The sequence below is a fragment of the Pinus tabuliformis genome, chromosome 2_2, assembly GCF_031772625.1.
Source record: "Pinus tabuliformis cultivar Carrire ecotype Pingquan chromosome 2_2, CPIR1, whole genome shotgun sequence".
Classification (NCBI taxonomy): domain Eukaryota; kingdom Viridiplantae; phylum Streptophyta; class Pinopsida; order Pinales; family Pinaceae; genus Pinus; species Pinus tabuliformis.
Window position 1 is genome coordinate 393,134,252 of NC_142300.1, and position 21,186 is coordinate 393,155,437.

Here is a 21,186-nt window from a genome sequence, read left to right on the forward strand (position 1 = left end):
AGATTGGACATGGAAAATTGGACAATCACCTACTTAGAGCAGCGCAACAAGCAACTTGAGGAAGAGCACACTCTTGATGAGTTGCGGAGGATCCATGAGGACTACAACTTGGCGCGCAAGAGACCCGGTGACTTGGTACCCGTTGAGCGTGAGGCTATGCTTCTACAGGTCAATGCTCATTTGGAGAGGCTACTAGCCAAGGCCAACAAAGATAAGGACCTGCTCCGGAACATGAAAAACCATTATTGGGTCCGAATGCATGTATGCAAGGCGAAAATGAAGGTGATCCAAGGGCGGTTAACCAAAGCACTAAAACAAAAGAAAAGGCCCGATCCCCTCCACATCTTAGCTGAGGCTTCTTTGAAGGATCATGGTGTTAAATAACTCACTTCCAGCACAAAATTCTAAAAATTTTGAGCATTTTTGGTCATTTGTGATATTTTTTGGCAAAAAACAGGTTTTCTCCACCAACGGGTCGCGCGCCGCGCGCGACCTTTTCGTTGGGCAACTCCTTTTTGGGAAAACTCAGCATTTTTGGATTTTTCATGCAAAGATACACTTGCTCAGCCATTGCCAAGAAATTTCACCAAGTTTTGGGCCTCGAGAGAGTCAAAAAAAAGCAAAAAATGACTTTCTGCCACCTTTTTGACACACAGGAAGCAGTCTTGGGAGATTGCAATTTTGGAGGGCCAAATGACCACCAAATTTAGAAATTCCACTTGGGTTGGAAAGTAGACATCTAAACCTTTCAACAAGCCCACTTTTGCCTCATTTGGACACCTGGAAGTACCTCAAAATCAGCTCCAAAGTAGTGCGACCCGTTCAGAAAGAGGGCGCGACCCGTTGGGCAGTTTTCACAGGAATTCATCTACAGCTCAGAAATTCGCCCAGCTTCGACCAGTTTTGACTTGTGATGGGATTTTTCACCCTTTTTGATGTAATTAATGTATTTTCATGATGACATGACACTTATTTACCTATTCTAGAAGATTCATTCATGTGATAGGTAAAAATTTAATGAATGAATTGGTTTCCTAGTTTGTAGAGGCAAGTTGTTTTGACTACCTAGTTTTTAGTACTCAGTTTAGAATTGGTTGAAACAGCTCCTAGGATAGTGAGCTAGACCCCTAGAGGCAAGGAAAGATGTTAGATTGCCTATATTATGTACTTTCTTGGTCATTTTCATGGTTGGACTCTTGAGGGAGAAGCTCTATTGTATTACTCATTGTATCTCTGCAATTTTGGCAAAGGAAGAAAGACCAGGGTTTTGCAGTCCTTTTTGGGTTTCCTGTGGTTACATGTATTGATGGTGTGTTTCTCTTTGTACTTGTAAATTTGTTATGTGATTCATCTTCTTACTTTTCCTTCTGCAAATTAGGCAAATGAAGTGTTAAAGTAGAATTCATGATTGCCATGCTCTGCTTTTAAGTTTGCTTAATATTTATGTTTTCATCTGTCTAAAGATAACTCTTGAAGGTTTCTTGCTCTCTTTAGCTTCTCACCGGTAATTTCTCTCCATTCACTTAATTTAAAGGCATCAATATAGTCTCCTACCTTGCCCCAAAGAACCCCCTGCAAAAAACTGTGTCCAAATCCCCGCACCCAGAATTGCCTTTCCCCAACTTTCCACCAAAATCCTAAAAATCCCAAATCAAACCTTTTAATCAGTTTACTAGCCTAAAATCAGTGTTCCCTTTTTGGTTATCTCACCCATTGAAGATCTTTACCGAGATATACCGGAGAGAGTCCTCTCCTGCCCCGTAGGGCTAGCTACGAGGCTAAGTGGTTTGATGTTGCCTTGGAGTTTTCCTTTCTCAGCCTGAGGTGAAATTTCAAGCGCTAACAGAACCCATCTAGGAAAGAGAAAAAAAAAATTCCCTGCCAGGCCATCTAACACTTGGTCAATGAAAGGTAGAGGGAAATGGTCCTTCTTTGTTTCTTTTTTTAACTCTCTGTAATCGACACAAATCCTCCACTTCCCATTTTTCTTTGGAACCAACACCAAAGGAGAAACCCACTCACTGTCCGAGATAGGGTAAATGAATCTTGCATCCAACAGCTTTTGCAGTTCTTCTTTGAATATATCCTTGAGAGCTAGATTCATTCTCCTTTAGGGTTACTGGACTAGTTTGCAACCTTCTTTCAAATAAATGTGGTGAGTATACACCGAGGGGTGCACTCCCTTCATTTCTTTGTAACTCCAAGCGAAGGCATCTAGATGTTCCCTTAGCATGGTGCACAACTCTTCTTGTTGGTGTACAGAAAGAGAGGGGTTGATTTTCAAAGTTATTTCAGGGACAAATTCTATTTTCTTGACATGAGTAAGGTTTGAATCAGCTAATCATAGATCAATTTGATGGTTGTCCTTGGTTTCCTTTACTACTTATTCTAAGGACAAGGTGCTGGGAGTTGGATTTTGGAGTATGTGTTCAATCAAATCATCTTCATCCAACTGTCCTCCTCCCATGGCAGCTTCTAGGGTATAGAGTTGGGTTGAGTAGACTTCATCTTCTTCCTCCTCTTCTAGCCATAAAGGTAAATCATGTTCTAAAGATGGTTGAGCAGGAGGGTACAAGACCAACTGCTTGGACAGATGCCCATTTTTTATAGTCATATTTCTAGCCTTGCAGCTGATGTAGGCATCGACAGTGGCTAACCAAGGCCTCCCAAGTATGAGAGGATAACCACTAAGCTTGGCCTTAGGCTGGAGAACTAGGAAGTCTACAGGGTACTCCTAGGAGTCGATGGAGACCATCACATCCTCAACAATCCCCTCAGGGGCTACTGTGGAATGGTCTGCAAGCTGCAAGACTATTGTGGTCTTTCTCAATGAACCCTGGAGATTTAGATTGAGCATGGTGTCCTTATTAATCACATTAATGGCAGCCCCAAGATCAATCAAGGTGTGTGGGACAATGGTGCCATTAATGTGCACATCTACCACAGGACTTCTAGGGTCTAAATACTTTGGGAAAATTACCTTCTCCAGCATTAAGTCGGACAGTTTTCCAATGACATTAATGGTAGGGTGTCTCTTTTTCGCCTCCCTGAATGTTTGGAACACTTCTCTTTAATCAATTTGTTGTAAATAGGTACATCCTTAATGGCTTGGAGAAGTGGAATTTTGAAACATATATTTTTCAATTCACCCAGAAGTTCATTCTCTTATGGGGTAGGCTGGACTGGCTAAGTTAATATTTCAGGAAAGGGTGGTGGATTCACTTTAGGCATACTTTCCTCTTTCCTCCTCACTCTCCCTAGGTGGAGATGGAGGTTGGTTGCCCGGGATCACTCTCCCAGACCTTAGGTTGATTTCCTAAATTTCCACAGCTTAAGCAGGGTAGGATGTCTCTCCACTATATACTTGTTGTGCTTTTCTATTTTTCGGGTTCAGATTTGGTTGGGCAGGCATCTGAGGTTGTTTAGGTGGAGCGGGGTGTAAAAGTTGTGGTTGAGTAGGAGGTGAAGGCAATAAAGATGGAGAATTGTTGTATGGGGGCCTCCACCCCTGGGGTGGTGCATTCCGCTGAGGTTGTGGCGGAGTATATGACTGAAATCACTAGTTGGTGGGTTGGGAATGGTACTAAGGTGCAAAAGACCAAGGATAAGGTGTAGACCAGGAGGGATGAGAAGGGGGGCCCCAAGAGGGACTAGATGTGTTCTGGTTAGGGTTGTAATATGCATAGGATGACCCTTGCATGCCCTGCTGGTATGGTCGAGGCCCATGAGGTCTCCTTTGATTTATGTAGCAAAGTTTTTTAGTCACCCCTTCAGTTCCCTCATACACATATTTTTAGTCCAGGTAGAGAAGGGCACTTGTCTGTGCAATGGTTTTCTTCACAGACCGAGCAGATTTCTATAAGTTTTAATGGACATTCATTCCTAGGATGCCTCCTTGCACATCTAGGGCAGAAGATGGCTAATGCTCTCTTTGCTTCCTCATGCTTTCACTTGATGTGCATAGTGTGCATTTGTAGGGCGAGGGTTTGTAGCATTTCACTCTTGAAATCTTCCAGCATATTTCCTATTTCACCTGTTATGGAGGTGTTGTAAGAGGATGAGGTGGCCATTAGTTGACTACCCCTACCCTTTTTCCTAGCTACCCTAGAATGATTCTTGAAGACAATATTGATATCTTCATAGGGTAGCTAGTAGATGTCCCCACCTTCTAGCAGGTTTAGGGTATCCAAAAGATCTTCCCTTACCCCCTGAAGTAGGACTAGCTTCAGTGACTCAGGATCAAGTGTGCACCTAGCCCTTTTGTAGCTAAGCTGGAATCTCTCTTCATAATCCTCTAAGGATTCATCATGCCCCAAGGTCATCCTAAAAATTTCCTCTTTAGTGTCTTTGGACTTGCAGTAGTCTCAATACTTGTTGTTGAAGGCTTGTTGCATCTGAGCCCAGGTTGTGATGCTATCCCCAGGTAAACCCATGAACCAGCGTAGAGTTGCATCCTTGAGAGTGGATGGGAATAATTTCAACTTCTGATCATTAGTGGTGTAATCATAAGTTCTGCATATGACAACAAACTCAAACAAGAAAGTATCTAGATCTTCTGAGGTTAGGCCATGGAAATGAGGAAGAGCAGAGGGGCTTATGTTTTTCATCTTGGTATCCCCATTAGTTTCTCTGATGGGAAAATCACCCTCAATTATTTCTCTATCTCCTCTGTCATTTATATTTTCAGCCATTAGGTCAGTTGGAATGGGTTCTCCTTCTTCTTCTCCCCCTGTAGGCTCTTCAAAAATCTCTGGTTGTTCACCTAAGGGGTCCTCCAATTCACAGCCACCGAAGAAGAGGGAAGGTTGGTTGTTTGAAGTGGTGGGGGTATTTGGTAGAAATTTTCCTAAGTTATCCCTATTCCTACGAGGCATGAAAGAAGTGTTTTTGTTTTGTTTTGTGTTTTTTCAAGCTTTGAGACTAATTGCATAATTGAAATAACAAATTGAATGGAAACTAACTATTGAATGAAATCTCACTTACAGAATGGAAAAGAAAGCAAACCAATTTACAATTACTTTTGCATAAATGAAGCTAATAGCAGAATGTCAGAGATAAGAAATGGAAGAAAGAAAGCAGGAATCACATCTTACTCAGACACCTCCCCGGCAACGGCGCCAAAAATTGATGAACACCAATATTGCAGCAAGAATGTTGCAACTCCTAGGGCTACCAACTTTACTTTATCAACCCGGGGTATGTACAAACTTGGAGGTGACAGTGTTATATACACAAGCAGATGCGATGGGTCCACTCTTTGTCACTGTTGAGCTAGAGATAAACCACTATGGTTTCTCAAACCAACCTTCTATTGGTTCAGAAGAAATTTGACTACCAATGAAGAAAGGGGAATTTTGCACTAATTGGGAGAATGGGAAGATTGTCTATTGCAGTAAGGAAAGACTAAATCAATGCTTTAAACACACCAATCATCTAACTAATTGCTAAGATATCTTACTTCAGAAGAGTTCTAAGCTAACATGTGTGTACTCCTAACTGTACTAGGCATGCAATTTGAAATAACCAAACATTCTATTGTTGTGCATATGAATGAACACAATAACTCTTTTTTCCTTTTTTTCCTTTTTTGTAAAAATGTGAATGTTAAATCTTCTTGGTGATGTGGCACATGGGTTAGAGATGGTGATGGAAGGTCAGATGGTTTGGGAGAAAAGTAGGGGTCTTCTCCTATCTTCTTTGATGCTTTTTCCACAAATCGGCCTCAAAACAGGCCACTACAAGTCGTCCTACAGGATGTCCTAATGCTTCCTACAGGATGTCCTAATGCTCCTACAGGATCTGGCCCAAAGCAATATGAGTGATTTAGAAGGTGGTATAGGGCTTAGGGAAGGCGAATGATGGAAGAAATAGGGCAAGGGAGCGGCTAGGACTTCTTTAGAGCTCAAAACAGAGTTTGTAAGAACGCTGGATTTGCTCAAAAAACCTAGAAAGTTGTTCTTATGGAATGATGAATTAGTTGAGGGACTTGGTGGATTTTGGTGATCATGGATGGATGAGATTAAGCTGGGGTTGTTGGAATGAGACCTTCCTTCACTATTAAAACTCCTGCAATACATACATTACTGGCATTTATCCATGAATCATATCAAACAAGGAATATTTTCGATCAACTTAAGAAAACATAAATTCATTATTTAGTTGCCTAGTTCATGCATGGAAATTCTTGCAAAAGATTGTGAAACACCATGAGATCCAATAAAAAGTTGAAGGCATCAAAAATGACAATTGAAACCTATCTTTGAAAACTGAAAAGATGTTGGCCTAAGTAGCAGAAAACCCTAAATTCCATAAGAAATCAGAATTCTATCTTTTTGGGGCTGAATAGGAGTTTTTCCTCAAACCATGGTCCCTGAAGGGAGGAGTGAGGCCAAATCCACCTGCTATCAGCCTTTTTGGTATTCCTTTATCTTTCTAAGCTATTGCTAAAGCAATGCACAAATGGAAGGAACTAACCAAATTCACAACTACTTGCAACGAAACAATGCTAAAACCAATTCAACCATCAATCTATGAAATCACCTAAGCATACAAGTACAAGAAGAGGATCCTTTGCTACTAGGGTTGGGCCCTAACCCAAGAGCTTCAGCCCTCTGAGTCAACTCAGTGTTAGATCAAGGAAATGCTCATTCTCATTATCATATCAGAAAAATTACATAACAATGTTTTGCCACAAAGCTTGAACTCGAAAATGCTTAGTGCTCTTACATAAAAAAATATGAATCCTAATGAGGCTCTAGGCCTCTTTATTTATACAACTGAAGTCTCCAATGAATTCCTTAAATCTAGGGAGGCTTGGCTCCCAAACTCAAGATGAACTGGCTCTTAACTGTCACTGGCTCAGCTGCCCATGACCTCCATCACTCGGTTGCTTGCAACTCTGAGCTATTGTGATTTGATTGAGGAATATTCGAATGAGGAGGATCTATCTCCTATAATCTCTCCTCCTTGTCTCATTTGAGTTCCTGCCCTTAATTAGCCAAAATTGCCATGATTTTCTCTCACAAACCTGTAATCAATGCACATTAGACCACTAGACATAACATCTTACTTTTACTCATCTCATTAAGAAAAATATAATTAAAATATGTAAGGAATTATGATAAGAGTTTATTTTAATAAGCTTGGAGGTGTATTAAGGTCCATATAGTTACTCAATGATGAGGCTCATCAGCAGCTTCGACGGTTTGTCTTGGGTCACCCCACCTTGGCTTTGTCCTTTGTTCTTCAAATTCACAGATCCAAAGTCTCGCTTCTTTTGTTTAAACTTCTACTTGATCTTCACAACGTATCGTTACATCGTGCCAAGCAACGAGATGTCCAGGAACTCCATCTTGTCTTGGATGTGCCTATGTAGGAAGCCGCGGTATTTGAGTACCAAATGCCTCTAAGAATCCTTGATACCCAACTTTGTGCAAAGGGTATGGAAAATATTGGTAAACTCTGACACATATTGGTCCCTTCCTTTCTGCAGTGTGGTCCACTTTATGTATTTATTCTCATAGTTTCTGACAGGGTAGTATTGCTCCTTGATAGCATCCTGGAATGAATTCCAAGTGGGTGCGCCTGAAAACAGTGAGGTCGTACTTTCATCCTTTTTCTCACAGTAGGTTCCCCACTAGTGCTTGACGTGGGGTCGGCTTTGAGAAGTGAAAAAGTGATCTTTTCCTAGCTGGAAAAATCATGAACACAAAATAAATAAATAAATAAATAAATAAAAATTAAAAATAAAAAATAAAAAGTAAAATAAATAAATAAATAATAAATAAATTAAATTAAATAAATTAAATTAAATTAAAATTAAAAATAAAAATAAAAATAAAATAAAATAAAATAAATAAATAATAATAAATAAATAAATAAAAATTATCCTTCTAGTAGATTTAACCATTTATCTACGACATCCACATCTATCTGGCCCTCAAATATGGGATTGTCAAAGTCAAATTGTACCTTAAAGGGTGTGGCGCTTCCAGAGTAGCTGTTGGAAGTAGATGTGTCGCCCCTAGGTAGTCGCTGAAGGATTTGGTCAAAGTTGTCCATCATTGTGTTCGTTTGTCACTCAAGGGCTTCTTTGAGAAAGATTTTGATAGGATCTTCTACCCCCTTGTCTTTCTTCATCTGCCATGGGAGGCCGTTAGGATTTGCGAGGCTGGTCTTGCAAAGGTTCAACTAGTTCAAGCCCTAACTCCTTATATCACGACCTCGTTGCGGACATGCAAAGAAAAATAGAGAAAGAGCATACCGCTCTGATACCACTGATCTAGATTTAAACAGGAACACAACAAATTACAGATATAAGCACAAATACAGAGATGCAGCAGAAATAACACTTCATTTCATTAATATCAAATACTGAAATATGCTTACAAACAGAATGGAAATAAGACTAGCTCAGGCGATGGTAGCTTATCTCTGAGAAGATATGTGGTGGATACATGCCTCTGAACTCAATTACAATGAGGCTCAAGGACCTTTTTATTATTGAACAATAAGAGAAAACCCTAAACAACCAAAACCCTAACCCGAGGAGATGTAACACCAAGAGTTTATGGGCCCTGTTGGGGTTAGTTGGGCAGCCAACTTCCCGAGGTCGTAACTTGGTCATATTATCTCCATTTGACACGTATGACTCTGAGGACTACAACTGCTAACATGATTTATGTAGAAAGCATCAGTGATCTTTGGCCAAAAAACGTCGTTTAGTGCCTCAAAATGGCTCCGAAATTTCAAGACCCAAAAAACTACTAAAAATAGTAAATTGTGCTATAATTAAGGAAACTGGAAAACTGAAAGAGGTAGTGGTGGGGGTCCAAGTGGAATAGGCGAGTGGCCACCAACATCCACCTGGATCATCATCGGAGAATATTTCGTGGCTTCCAACCATTTCATCAGAGTTATCATCATCCTCATCATTATTATCACATCGACGAGCATCTCCACCATATTGAAGATTATGTACATGCGTAACATAGATATCAAGTACACCCAAATCTATAGAAGCATGAAGTTAGTCATATCAGAATCACGAAATAATTTCAACTTTATACATATCAAATACCCAAACTTAATTACAAACAAGAGACATATACTCTTCAACATCCTGTTAGGGACTTTGTCATAAACCCTAGACTACTTCATGACAATTTTCATTCTATATAGGGTTTCAATGTTTCTTTCAAAGGTATAACATACCCTACTATGACATACAACAAACCCTAGAAACAATATAGATCAACAAAACATCCAACAACTTTCAGAATTCATATATTAGATTTTCCACTAGGGTTTCATACAAATCCTAGATTTCATACAAGAGAATCAATCAAAACCAATCACAGCTTAGTCATTAACATGACCAAATTCCACAAGGGTTAGTTGCAAACCCTATATTTTCAATCAAACATTAATCCCAATTAAAACTCAAATTTCAATCATACACAAATCTCAAATCATTGTCATCATACATTAGAGATTTTTACTTCTACTAAGGTTCAACTACAAAACCCCAGAATTTCATTTTCACAATCTCAACATTCATTATATAAATATATCTTAGATTGTTATATCACACACACTAGAGGTTTTAATTCCTACTAGGGTTTAGTTGCAAAACCCTAGATTTCCAAATATCGTCATCCTAGAATTTCAGACAATGACTGTTACACAAAAATATCGTCACCATGATTATTTGCAGTCAGTATGGGTCTATCATCACTTGTACTGTCCTCCTGAGCAAGTCTAAGACCTCATCTCTTCAAATCAAGCTTTGGAAATGGGAGAAAGACGTTAAAAATCAATGTAACTCTGGTTCCGCACTTTCTCTCATGGTCACCTGCGGTAGTGCACCTTATGTGTACAAAAGCTGCGTACCTACCCGCTCTGTCCCTAACGGTGTAGGTGCGAACCCCTGTGAAAGTCAAAAGGCGCAAGTTTTATCTTAAAAAACTCACTTTGGGTTAATTCTAGAGTTTTCTAGAAGAAATTTTGACGTGGATTGTTCGCTCTGAGGTGGTTCATGCATCCCAAAAGAGAAGGAGCTAATCGCTTGACTAAAGGAGCTATCCCTTTGAAGGAGGGCTTTATCCCTTTGAAGGAGGACCTAGTAACTTCCCTCCATTGCACTATAAATACAGGCATTGGGGTGAGGACTAGGGAGGTTAGAAGCTGAACATTTTGAGGGTAAATGCTGGTGAAATTAAGACTTCCTAGTTGAGCTTAAGAGGAGAGATCACATACCTTTTTGGCTTCATTGGGGAGTGAGTGAAACTTGTCAAAGTAGAGGAGACTTCTTGTTGGACCCTGGGAGGAGCTTGTACAGCGTCAAGGCGAAGGTTGTAAGGTTCTTCTTCTTTTGAATTAATACAATAAAACTCATTTTTCTCAACAAGTATCTTATGTTATTTGTTTCATGGACTCCTTGACTTTCATGTTAAATATGTTTTATGCAATTGGTTTTTCAGGTGCTATTTAATTTGTTTGCCTTGTTTGTGTTTGCATATTTGCGAAAAGGAGCTCATTGGAATCAAAGGAGCGAGGGCATCCACAAGCTTGCGTTGGACCAAAGGTAGGCCCTAAAAACACTTGTTTGCTATTGTTTATTAAAGCATATTTAGAGAAAGATAGTGTCTGGTTGGTTTGCTTGTCATTAGGTCTTCTTTAGATTCTAGGAAGGTCTATCTTGTCCACAAGATCGACTTATTCCGTGCGACAAAATGGCGACTCCGCAAGGGACTTGATTGTTTTCCTTGTTTATACTTTGACCTGAGAAACTGTATTTTTGTTTCTGTTTTTGACTTGATGATTGTGGGATTGGGTGAATTTAGTTAATTTTGAGTCAGTTTTTATTTTTCATAGTTTTGGGAGAAGTACGCACCCTCTGAGTTAAGCACAGTGCATACCTGTACGCACTTTTTCTTTGTACACAGAGCGTGAACGCACCTGTGTAAACAGGCTGCCTGCGTACCCTGTCAAAAATTTGAGAAATTTTAAATTTTTCTCTTTTTTATCAGTTTAGAATTTGTTTATAGGTTTTAGCCATTGCCCAGACCTGCTTGTTCCCTGTCAAAAACTTTCCTTGGTTTAATTTCATTAGTGTTAGGGTTTTAGGTGGAATTCCTAGGAGTTTTGCTTGTTGGGCTTGTTTTTCATTTTTGGTTGTGTAGTGGCTCTGAGCTTAGAAGCTGTAGGGACCTCAGATCACATTGGTGTCTACCAGTCTTCTTATGAGTCTGACCATGTATGAAATCTCCCCTTGTTGAGGAATCCGCTTTGTATTTTCTCATTTCAAAACTTCGAAAAACTTGTGTTTGAGAGTTTGGATTTTCATTTTTAAAAAAGAAAACGAAAGATTGGTTGTTTTTTGACTAATTGTGATTCTGCATAAATTAGTCCTTAGCTCACATTTAGCTAAGTAAAACATCCTCAAAAAGACACTTTGTAAGCTTTGACTTCAAATAGGTTTTTTAGTTTGTAGAACTCAAGATTAGTCATTTTCATAGTTTTGAGTGTCTGATGAAAAATAAAAATAAAAAAAAAAATCTCTTTTGGAAAAAGTTTGTTTTTGTAGTGGTTGAGTGCTTTGAAAAGAAAAGGGAATTTTTTGTGAAATAACTAGTTGTCTCGTTTTGAGTGCTTTGGAAAGGAAAAAGCTCTTCTTTTAATTTGTTTAATTGAGAAAGATTTGTGTTTACAAAGTATTTGCATTCTCAAACTCTTTCTTAGTTTAGAAGTTCATCGAAGAGAAAAGATTGTTTAAATCATCTTAGGTGCATCTTTTTAGTGATTTCGAGTCGAGTCTTTACACCACGAGTTTCATCTCCGCCATCTCTTGACTTAAACAACAACCACTAAAATTAACGCTGAAAGTAAAATTCACCTAGTAACATTTTATTTCTAGGGCTCTGATACACCAACTTAGCTTAGGTTAGTGTCTTGGAGTAGGAGAGTAATTAACTCTCCAAGACAGTAAAAACAAACAAGTAGCTGTATCTTGTGGTAGGAAGAAATCCAATTGTTGCATTTATGCTCTGGGAAAGCTCCTCTTAAAGGAGAAGCACGAGATCATGTCCGAACCAGTGTGGGAATCAATCCTTCCTCATTGGGAACGACGCCAGATATTCACGTATTAAAAACGGTAAACCTCGGATTAACCATTGTCGAGGAACCTGGGGTCACTTGTTAGTAAACCTTGGATTATGTCAAGGAGCCTTCAAGGGGATTGAGCTTGCTACTCTGCCCTTGCGTGCGTATCGGATCGTAGACTGTTCCCCCAGGTGTATTTGTCTCAGTTGGTAACCTTAGTGGCCATATTCTTTAGGATTCTTCCTAAGGTGACAGTGGTGGGAAGATCCCACTGTACCTGGAGCAGACGTCGGCTAGACTCACTTGGATTTTCTGGGGGGTTCACTTCACTCGAGACGGTTAAGTGGAGGAACTTGGTCCAGTCTATTCATTAAGCAGGTTGCCGGGGTAACTGTTCCAACCGCCGTTTCTGTACTGAATTCTGCAATGTTGGATTTCATCACCAACTAGTGTTTTCGGTCCGAAAGTTACTGTTTGTGTGTGTTTGATCTCTAGATTCTTTAGGCGTGTGATTCAAATTTGTTTGATTCTTTAGAGGCTTTAGGTATTTTTCATTGAGATTTTACTTTGTTTGCATGTGAAGTAGTTAAAAGTTTTTAACTGTGGCTGAATTACCAAGACAGTCCCGTAGACTTCGGGGCCAGTCTCCTGAGTTTGTAATCGTGGCTAATTTATTGAGGAAGTCCCGTAGACTTCGGGGCCAACCTCCTGAAGAAGTCCCGAGCCAGCTTGAAGGCTTGAAAGTCCTCGTAACTCCTAGTGGTAGTAAAGTTGGGTCACTTGAAGAAGGAGAGTCTTCATTGGTTGTACATCCTGATTACCAAACTCTAGTAACTGGTTACGATCCGCAATCGATTTCAGTTTCTGAACTTGCTGGTAGCTTTTCATCTACTAGTGATATAGGTGAAGAACCTGAGATATCTGAACCTGTTACTCCAACATCGGGGTTTGTCTCTCCAACTTCTAGTGGTCCTGATTCACCTAGGGTAGAAAGAGTAATTACCCAAGATCTTGCTTCTGGACTTATTGCTATTGAAGAACTTGCTCCGGAAGAAGAAGTAGGCATCCCTATCCCTGAAAATCAACCTGTTCTTGATCTAAGGGAGCGTGAATCAATTTTTTACAGTCCGCCTAGGAGTACTACTTGGTATCTTTCTTTGACTAATTATTTGGAAAACCCAGAGTTAAGTTTTTCACCACCTCGTGCTCCTTATCATCCTAGAGGTTTTTATACTCCCGTAAATATGTCAGGTCAGTCGTCCATGTTTACTCAATCGCCTGAATCTTTTTGTACGGCGGTCCTTCTGTTCCCTCTGGGTATCAGTCACTTTCTGGTACTTTTTCGGGAGCATCTCCTCAACCCATTGAGCAAGGGTTATTAACTGGAAACAATGGTACAAAGTCGTTGAGCGTAGAAGACATTCTTATGATGTCAGGTTCTATTCCCAATTCTCAACCTCAGGGTGGCCAGTTACCGCCTGGGGGGCAACCTCAAGGTACACAATTTGCATCTGGGGGGCATTCTCAAGGACAATACGTACCTATAGTACAATACGTTCCTCAAGGTCAACCCCAGACTCAATATGTACCCCAAGGTCAACCCCAGTATCAATTTATACCTCAAGGTCAACCTCAGTATCAGTACGTGCCTCAAGGGTATCTACCCCAGGGTCAGTACTCAAACCAAGGTTTCCAACCACCCCAAGGTCAATCTTATGTTCAAGGAACGGGAAATGTACCTTTCAATTATCAATCCTACCCTCAACCCGGTTATGGTCCTCAATATTCTCAACCTGTTATGGGTCAATACCCCGGAATGAACATAGTGTGGGATCCATCGCAAACCCAACAGGTGTTGCAGCCAAGTGTACAGTTGTCATCTCAAACTAGACAACCCTTAGTTTCTGGTACACCCCAGCAACCAGTCCAGTCTAACATTCAAACTTCTGTACCTTCGGTAGTTTCTCAGTCTGGGCCTACTGCACCTCGTACTCCATCTCAAACGACTGCTGCAACTACCGCATCATCTGTTCAATCTACCCCACCTACTTCTGGAGTATCGACAGCTCCGGTTTCTACTGTTCCTGTATCTACTCCTCAGACATCTTTACCACCGTCTGGATCCACGATTCAAACTACGGTTCAGATGCCTGTAGGACAACCTGGTTTAAGTACGGTTGTCACGAGTCAACCACAATTCACTTATCAACCGTACCAGGGACAGTACCAATTCGATCCTGTTGTTCAACAGCCAGTCTATCAGTATCAACCGTACCCTGGGTACACTAATCAACAACCTCAACAACCCCAGTACGGTCTGGTTAATCCTGGTTTTCCGGGAGGATACAATATCCCTAACGCGATTCCTATTCCTAGTTATCCTGGATATCCTCCTCCTGGGGCTGGTCTCATGACCCAGAGTTTTAGGGATCCTAATCGGCAGTTACCGTTTATCGCAACTTTGGACTTACCAGACTTGTCGCACCTAACGAACGATCCCATTAATTATCTTCCGTTTTGGCCGCAAATGCCGAATAAGTTGCCCAGTGACATTCCCAACTTCGAAGGCAAATCAGGAGAGGACCCGTCGAACCATGTGATGACTTACCACCTCTGGTGTGCGTCTAACTCCATCACAGATGATTCGATCCTTCTTAGACTTTTCCAGCGCACTCTAATTGGTCTCACGGCCAAGTGGTACATTGAGTTACCGCGAGGCACTTTTTATAATTTTAGTCAGTTAGCTACCTCGTTTTTAACTCATTTCCAGTTGCCAGTCCGATATGACAATGACACGAAATTGTTAACTTCGCTAAAACAGTCGACATCCATGTACATTTCAGATCATATTCATGAGTGGAGACGTCGACGTCGTTTAGTGAAGGTATTTATTCCGGATCAAATCTTGGCCGAGTGGTTTGTAAAATCTTTGTTGCCAAGGATCACTAAAGATGTTGCTAAAGCCGGAGTGGTTACTGAGGAGCAAGTCATTGCTCAAGCACAGTACCTTGACTTGGTTTATACTCAGTCAGGTACGTTACACGAAAAGATCCCCGATCTTCCCAAGTCAAATCAAATCGCTGCAGCTCCTTCGGGATCTCATGCCGCTGATGGTATGATTGGCACGGTTAACACTAAAGGTAAGAAGAAATCCTCCAAGAATTCTTCTCCTATTATAACCTTGCCTGATTCCCCAACAGGAGATTCTTCTGCAGAGATTTCCGCCGATATTCACGTTGTAGAGTCATCTACAGCTAAATCAAAATCCGGTGGGAAGAAGAAAGGAAAGAAGAAGAATAAAATGGACAAAAGTTCAAAGGAGAAACCTGAAAAGGCGGAATCTAATGATGAAAAGCGCAAACCTCGTTATCCATGTCTCATTTGTGACGATGAACATTTTACAAGAGACTGCCCTCATCGTGCAGAGGTTGCAAAGATCGTCAAAGGTTCCCAAACTCCTGCTGTTTTGAAGGATCCATTTCCAAGTCAAGACAGCAAGATGATAGGTTCTTCCTCGAGTGCCAATGAAGAACCCATATTGATGATGTCCCATGTTAGGATTGCGACTCGATCGCAAGATTATGGTAGTAAAAGTCCTGTTGATGGTAAAGAAGCAGAATCTTCTCATTCTAACCCATCAACCTCAGCTCCCGGTTCTGATCCACTACAGATCGAGAAACCTAACCCGGACTTGGTAATCAAACCGCCCGCCAAGGGTATACTTCGAAAGTCAGCTTTCAATCCACATGTGAGAGCGGCTCAGAACTATAACATTGTTGAGGATTTAGCTGTTTCACCTTCAGCAATGTCGGCTTTGGAAGTGCTGCAATCATGTCCAGCACAGCGTAAATTACTTTTGTCGGCTATAGGAGCTGTTGACATTCAGGACCCGAACCTAATAATTTTCGATCTAGAAAATAGTACACCGCGTCTCCCTCATCAAATGGCTTTCCAGATCCCAGTGATAGTCAAAAACAGGCCTATTCATCGGACTGTAATTGATGAAGGAGCCTCAACGTGTATTATGTCGATACAGTGTTGGAGATCGCTTGGTTCTCCTTCACTAAATCAATCCCCGACAATTCTTAAGGCCTTTGATGGCCGTGGGTTTCATCCTTTCGGCATTCTACAGGATTTGCCTATAGGGGTTGAAGGAAAAACCGTTAGTCTAGATGTGGAGGTGGTTGATGCCCCTCTAGACTACAACCTTCTCTTGGGTCAAAGTTGGTCTTACACTATGACTGCGGTCGTTTCATCGGTCTTTCGAGTAATAAAGTTTCCACATAATGGAAAGATCGTAACAATAGACCAGCTGGCTTACTTTTCATCCGACCCAGCCTCTTCAGAGAGTATTCAGCATGTTGGTAAAACGACTATCCCATATAAGGATGTTGGAGTAGGATTAGTTAAAGATGTCGGTTTACTGGGAAATTTTCCTTTTCCTCCAATCAACGCATCATCTTCATTTGCAACTATTCATATGATTACATCAGACACCATTATTTATGATGATCCTTGGATCATCCCTTCTGAATCTGAGATAGACTCATTTGGTAATTCCATGCCTTTGAGTCCATATGAAATTGCCTATGAAGCCGTGCAGTCTTTTGCCGACCTGGGTTCAACCGAAATTGACTTAATGAATGTGGTCCGTGAGGAATCACTTTTCACATCAACCTCGGATTTAACTACGTTTTCTGAACTTGTTCACTCTGATGAGCAAATTCGTGAAATCCTATGTGTAGATGATTTACCATGGGAAGATCTCCATCACAGATCTTCATTTTTACCTGAGGATGATCATTTTGAAAATGATTTCTCATCAATTTTTACAACTGAATATGTCAAGGAACCTCAGAATCCAATGAAACATCCTGATTCAGAGTTAAATTTGGGAAACATCTCTCGAACTATTCCTATTGACATTTCGGTTAAGCCCGGAATTGTTGAAAACATTCATATAGGTGCCTCGTGTACAGATGACGAAATTCAATTATATAAGGCCCTATTTCAAGAATTCCACGACGTGTTTGCCTGGTCCTATGAGGAAATGCCAGGAATTGATCCCGCGATTGTTGTTCATGAGATCAAGACTTACCCGGACGCTAAACCCGTCCGACAACGTTTTCGTCAGATTCAACCACGAAAAGCTGCTGCAATTAAAGCAGAAGTTGAAAAATTGTTGAAAGCAGGTTTCATTTATCCGATCCCGTTAACGGATTGGGTATCGAATATTGTTCCGGTTAACAAAAAGCAGGGAACAATAAGAATATGCATTTATTATAGGGACATTAATCGAGCCTGTCCAAAGGACAATTACCCAACTCCATATATCGATCAAATCATTGATGATTATGCCGGCAGCGAAATATTTTCCTTTATGGACGGTTTTTCCGGATACAATCAAATCAACATTCTACTTGCCGATCAACCAAAAACGGCTTTAATTTGTCCATGGGGGACATTTGCTTATTGCGAATTGCCTTTTGGGCTTAATAATGTCGGAGCAACTTTTCAAAGGGCGATGTCTTATGCGTTTCATGACATCAAACACATTGTGCAACCGTATCTCGATGATTTGCCTGCTCAGTCTTTACATCGAGCTGATCACCTCGTCCATTTACGAGCAATCTTTATGAGGTGTAGGCATTATCGTATTTGGTTGAACCCACACAAATGTGTCTTCTGTATAGAAACGGGTCGATTACTGGGATTTGTAATTTCGAAAGCCGGCATTCGCGTTGATCCCTCAAAGGTCGAAGCTATCATCAAATTGCCTCCTCCTTCGAGTCTTCGCCAACTCCAAAGTTTGCAGGGGAAAGCAAACTTTTTACGATGATTCATTCCTAACTACGCCGAGGTTACAAAGGGTTTTACCCGGTTGTTGAAGCAAAACACTCAATTCTATTGGGATGAGATAACTCAGAAATATTTTGATGCACTCAAACACGCGTTGACCCATGCACAGTTGTTGCATCCTCCCAACTACAACCGGGATTACTTCTTGTATCTCGTCGCCTCCCATTCCACCATTGGAATGGTCTTAGTTCAGGAAGATGAATTCGGAACGGAACATGTGATATATTACCTTAGTCGAACGTTAAATCCAACTGAGCTAAAATACTCACATGTGGAGAAATTGGCATTGGCAGCCATTCAAGTTGTCCAACGTTTTCGTCACTACATTTTACTACGTAAAACTACGGTAATTTCGGATTGCAACCCTATGATCTACATTTTGACCAAACAATTGCTAGGGGGCAAGTACTCTAAATGGATCGTTATCCTGCAGGAGTTCGACTTGGAGTTTGAGAAATCTAAGTCTAAGAAATCTTTAGTTTTTGCGGAGTTAATGTGTGACTTCCCGCGTGCTGACACGGAAACTGTGGCAGAGGAGCCCATTGCGGACGAATCTTTGTTTCTAATCAGCACTTTAGATCCGTGGTATGGGGATATCATCGTCTATCTCCAGACCCAATCCTTTCGGCCAGAAATTTCAAGGTCGGAACGTCGGAAAATTCGATTCCAGTCCCAACAATTCAAAATTATTGGAGATACTCTTTATCGCCGTGGGGCAGACTCTATTTTTCGACATTGCTTAACTCACGAAGAGGCTGAAAGGGTTCTAAATGACTGTCACTCTGGAGTGTGTGGCGGTCATATGTCGGGGTATGCCACAGCCCAAAAGATATTGCGCGCTGGCTATTTCTGGCCGTCCTTGTTTAAAGATTGTATTACGGCGGTCCGAAAATGCCACAACTGCTAGATTTTTGATCGTAAGATGCGCGCTCCACCTGCTCCTCTCCACCCTATAATTGTCGTTGGTCCTTTTGTTAAATGGGGTATCGATTTTATTACATGTAACCCTCACTCAGCCGGGGGGCATGCGTATATCATCCTTCTGGTAGATTATTTTACTAAGTGGGCCGAGGCGATGCCTACATTCGAGGCAGACGGCAAAACAGCTGCAATTTTCGTGTTCAATCATATAATTGCTAGGTTTGGTGTCCCACAAGCGATAATCACTGATCATGGGCGTCATTTTCGAAACGTTATGATGACCGAACTTACAGGCCAGCTTGGTTTACGTCACGATAGTTCAACCCCTTATTATCCACAAGCGAATGGTCTGGTTGAATCCATCAACAAAGTTTTAGTTATCATGATCCGACGAATCATTGGGATTCATCGGTCGAATTGGCACAACATGCTATTTTCAGCACTTTGGGCGTACCGAACTTCAGTAAAAACATCAACAGGGTTCACTCTTTTCCAACTAGTCTATGGTTTGGAAGCTGTGTTACCCATTGAATGCGAAATCCCGTCACTGCAAATGGCCATCAAGTTACTTCCAGCCACTTCCAAAGAGGAAAAGCGTTTGTTATACTTAGCTCAATTAGATGAGAATCGACGTGATGCTACATTGGCGATCGAGACTCACGCAAAACGTATGAAAGCTCAGTATGATCGAGATGTGACCCCTCGAAATTTTTCGGAAGGAGACCTAGTGTTATTATATGATCAAGCCAATGATAAATTAGGCACTGGAAAATTCGTTCCTATGTGGCATGGTCCCTATATTGTCAAGCGAAAGCTAGCAAAAGGGGCCTATGAATTGGTAGACTTTGACGGGGACTCTTTAGGTAAACCCAGAAATGGTCTTTACCTGAAGAGGTATTATGCTTAAAAGAATGGGTATGGAGATTTTTTAGTTAGGTTAGTTTTTCTTTCTAGCTAGTGTGTTTTAGTTTAAAAAGTGTGCTTAGCTTAGAGAGTGTTTTTCCGTCATTATTCATGCTTATCTTGGTGTTACTCTTGATATTGCAGATGTCGATGCCTCTCCAAACATACATTGGATTTGCTGATGGTGCTTGTCGTAATACACGGAACATCTCTTCCGCGGCTTGGGTTATCTATTTGCTCTCTGACGAGTTAGTTTCTATGCATGGGGTGAGCCTCGGTCAAACAACAAACAACATTGCAGAGTATAGTGCAGTGATTGAGTTATTATCTGAATCTATTTCATTTGGGATTCGGAGTTTGATAGTGAGGTTAGATTCTGAACTCGTTGTATTACAGCTTAATAGAGTGTATGCCATTAGAAATCCAGTGTTATTGAGATTATTTTTTAGAGTGCGTCTCTTGGAACGTGAATTTGATTACATTGAATATCAGCATATTCCAAGGTCTTTAAATACATTAGCAGATGCAATTGCTTCTCGAATGTTAAATAGACATTTGCAATAATCATACATGTGAATTTAAAATCATTCCATAACATGATTTACAAGATAAGCCAGTAATAGTGATATATATATATATAAGAGTGTGTCAAAAAATACATCGTCCTCGATCATAGGTTGGAAAACACCTTATGATCGGCAAAAATGATAAGTACAAAAAACAAAATGTCACATGTGCCCACAATAGGCGATCATCCTATCACTGGTGATGATCTCTATAAGAAACCACTGCACGGGCCACCTTGCAAAGGAACCTCATAAAAGGTCCCGGGACTCCAATCACATAGCGCTGAAGTCGACGAGGAATGTCGTCTATAGTGGTCTCAGGAATATCTCCTGTCAAGCACTCGAGATGACCCTCCAACTCGGCCAAAACCTCTGCTGATTCGTCCTGCGGGGCTGGCACGGGTGCAACCGGTTGCATCCTATCGAAAGGCCGGAGAGCGGCTGGTCGCTGTGGACCCACATCTGCATTTGAAATTTTTACTATCAGTTTTGAGGCGATGGAAAAATAAAATAAAAAAATTAAAATAGGAAAAATTTGAAAAGGATTTTACCTGACTCATCCCACTGCTCTCCTAGTGGAAGAGCCATGTCTGGGTCACCACGAAAATCTATCCCAGCGTAAGGGAAGTCCTGAATGGAAAAGACCTGGTTTTCCAACCATTGGAAATACTCAGGTTTGAACCGAGCAACCTCTGTCCTCTCGTCCGAGTGACGGGTCATGACTGCGACCCATCGCATCAGTTTGGGCTCTCGAGGAAGCCCAGCTCCAATAGTAAGGTGTTGTGGGATCAGCATAGGAACCCTCTCCAAGCCAAAACTCACGACCAAAGCCCCA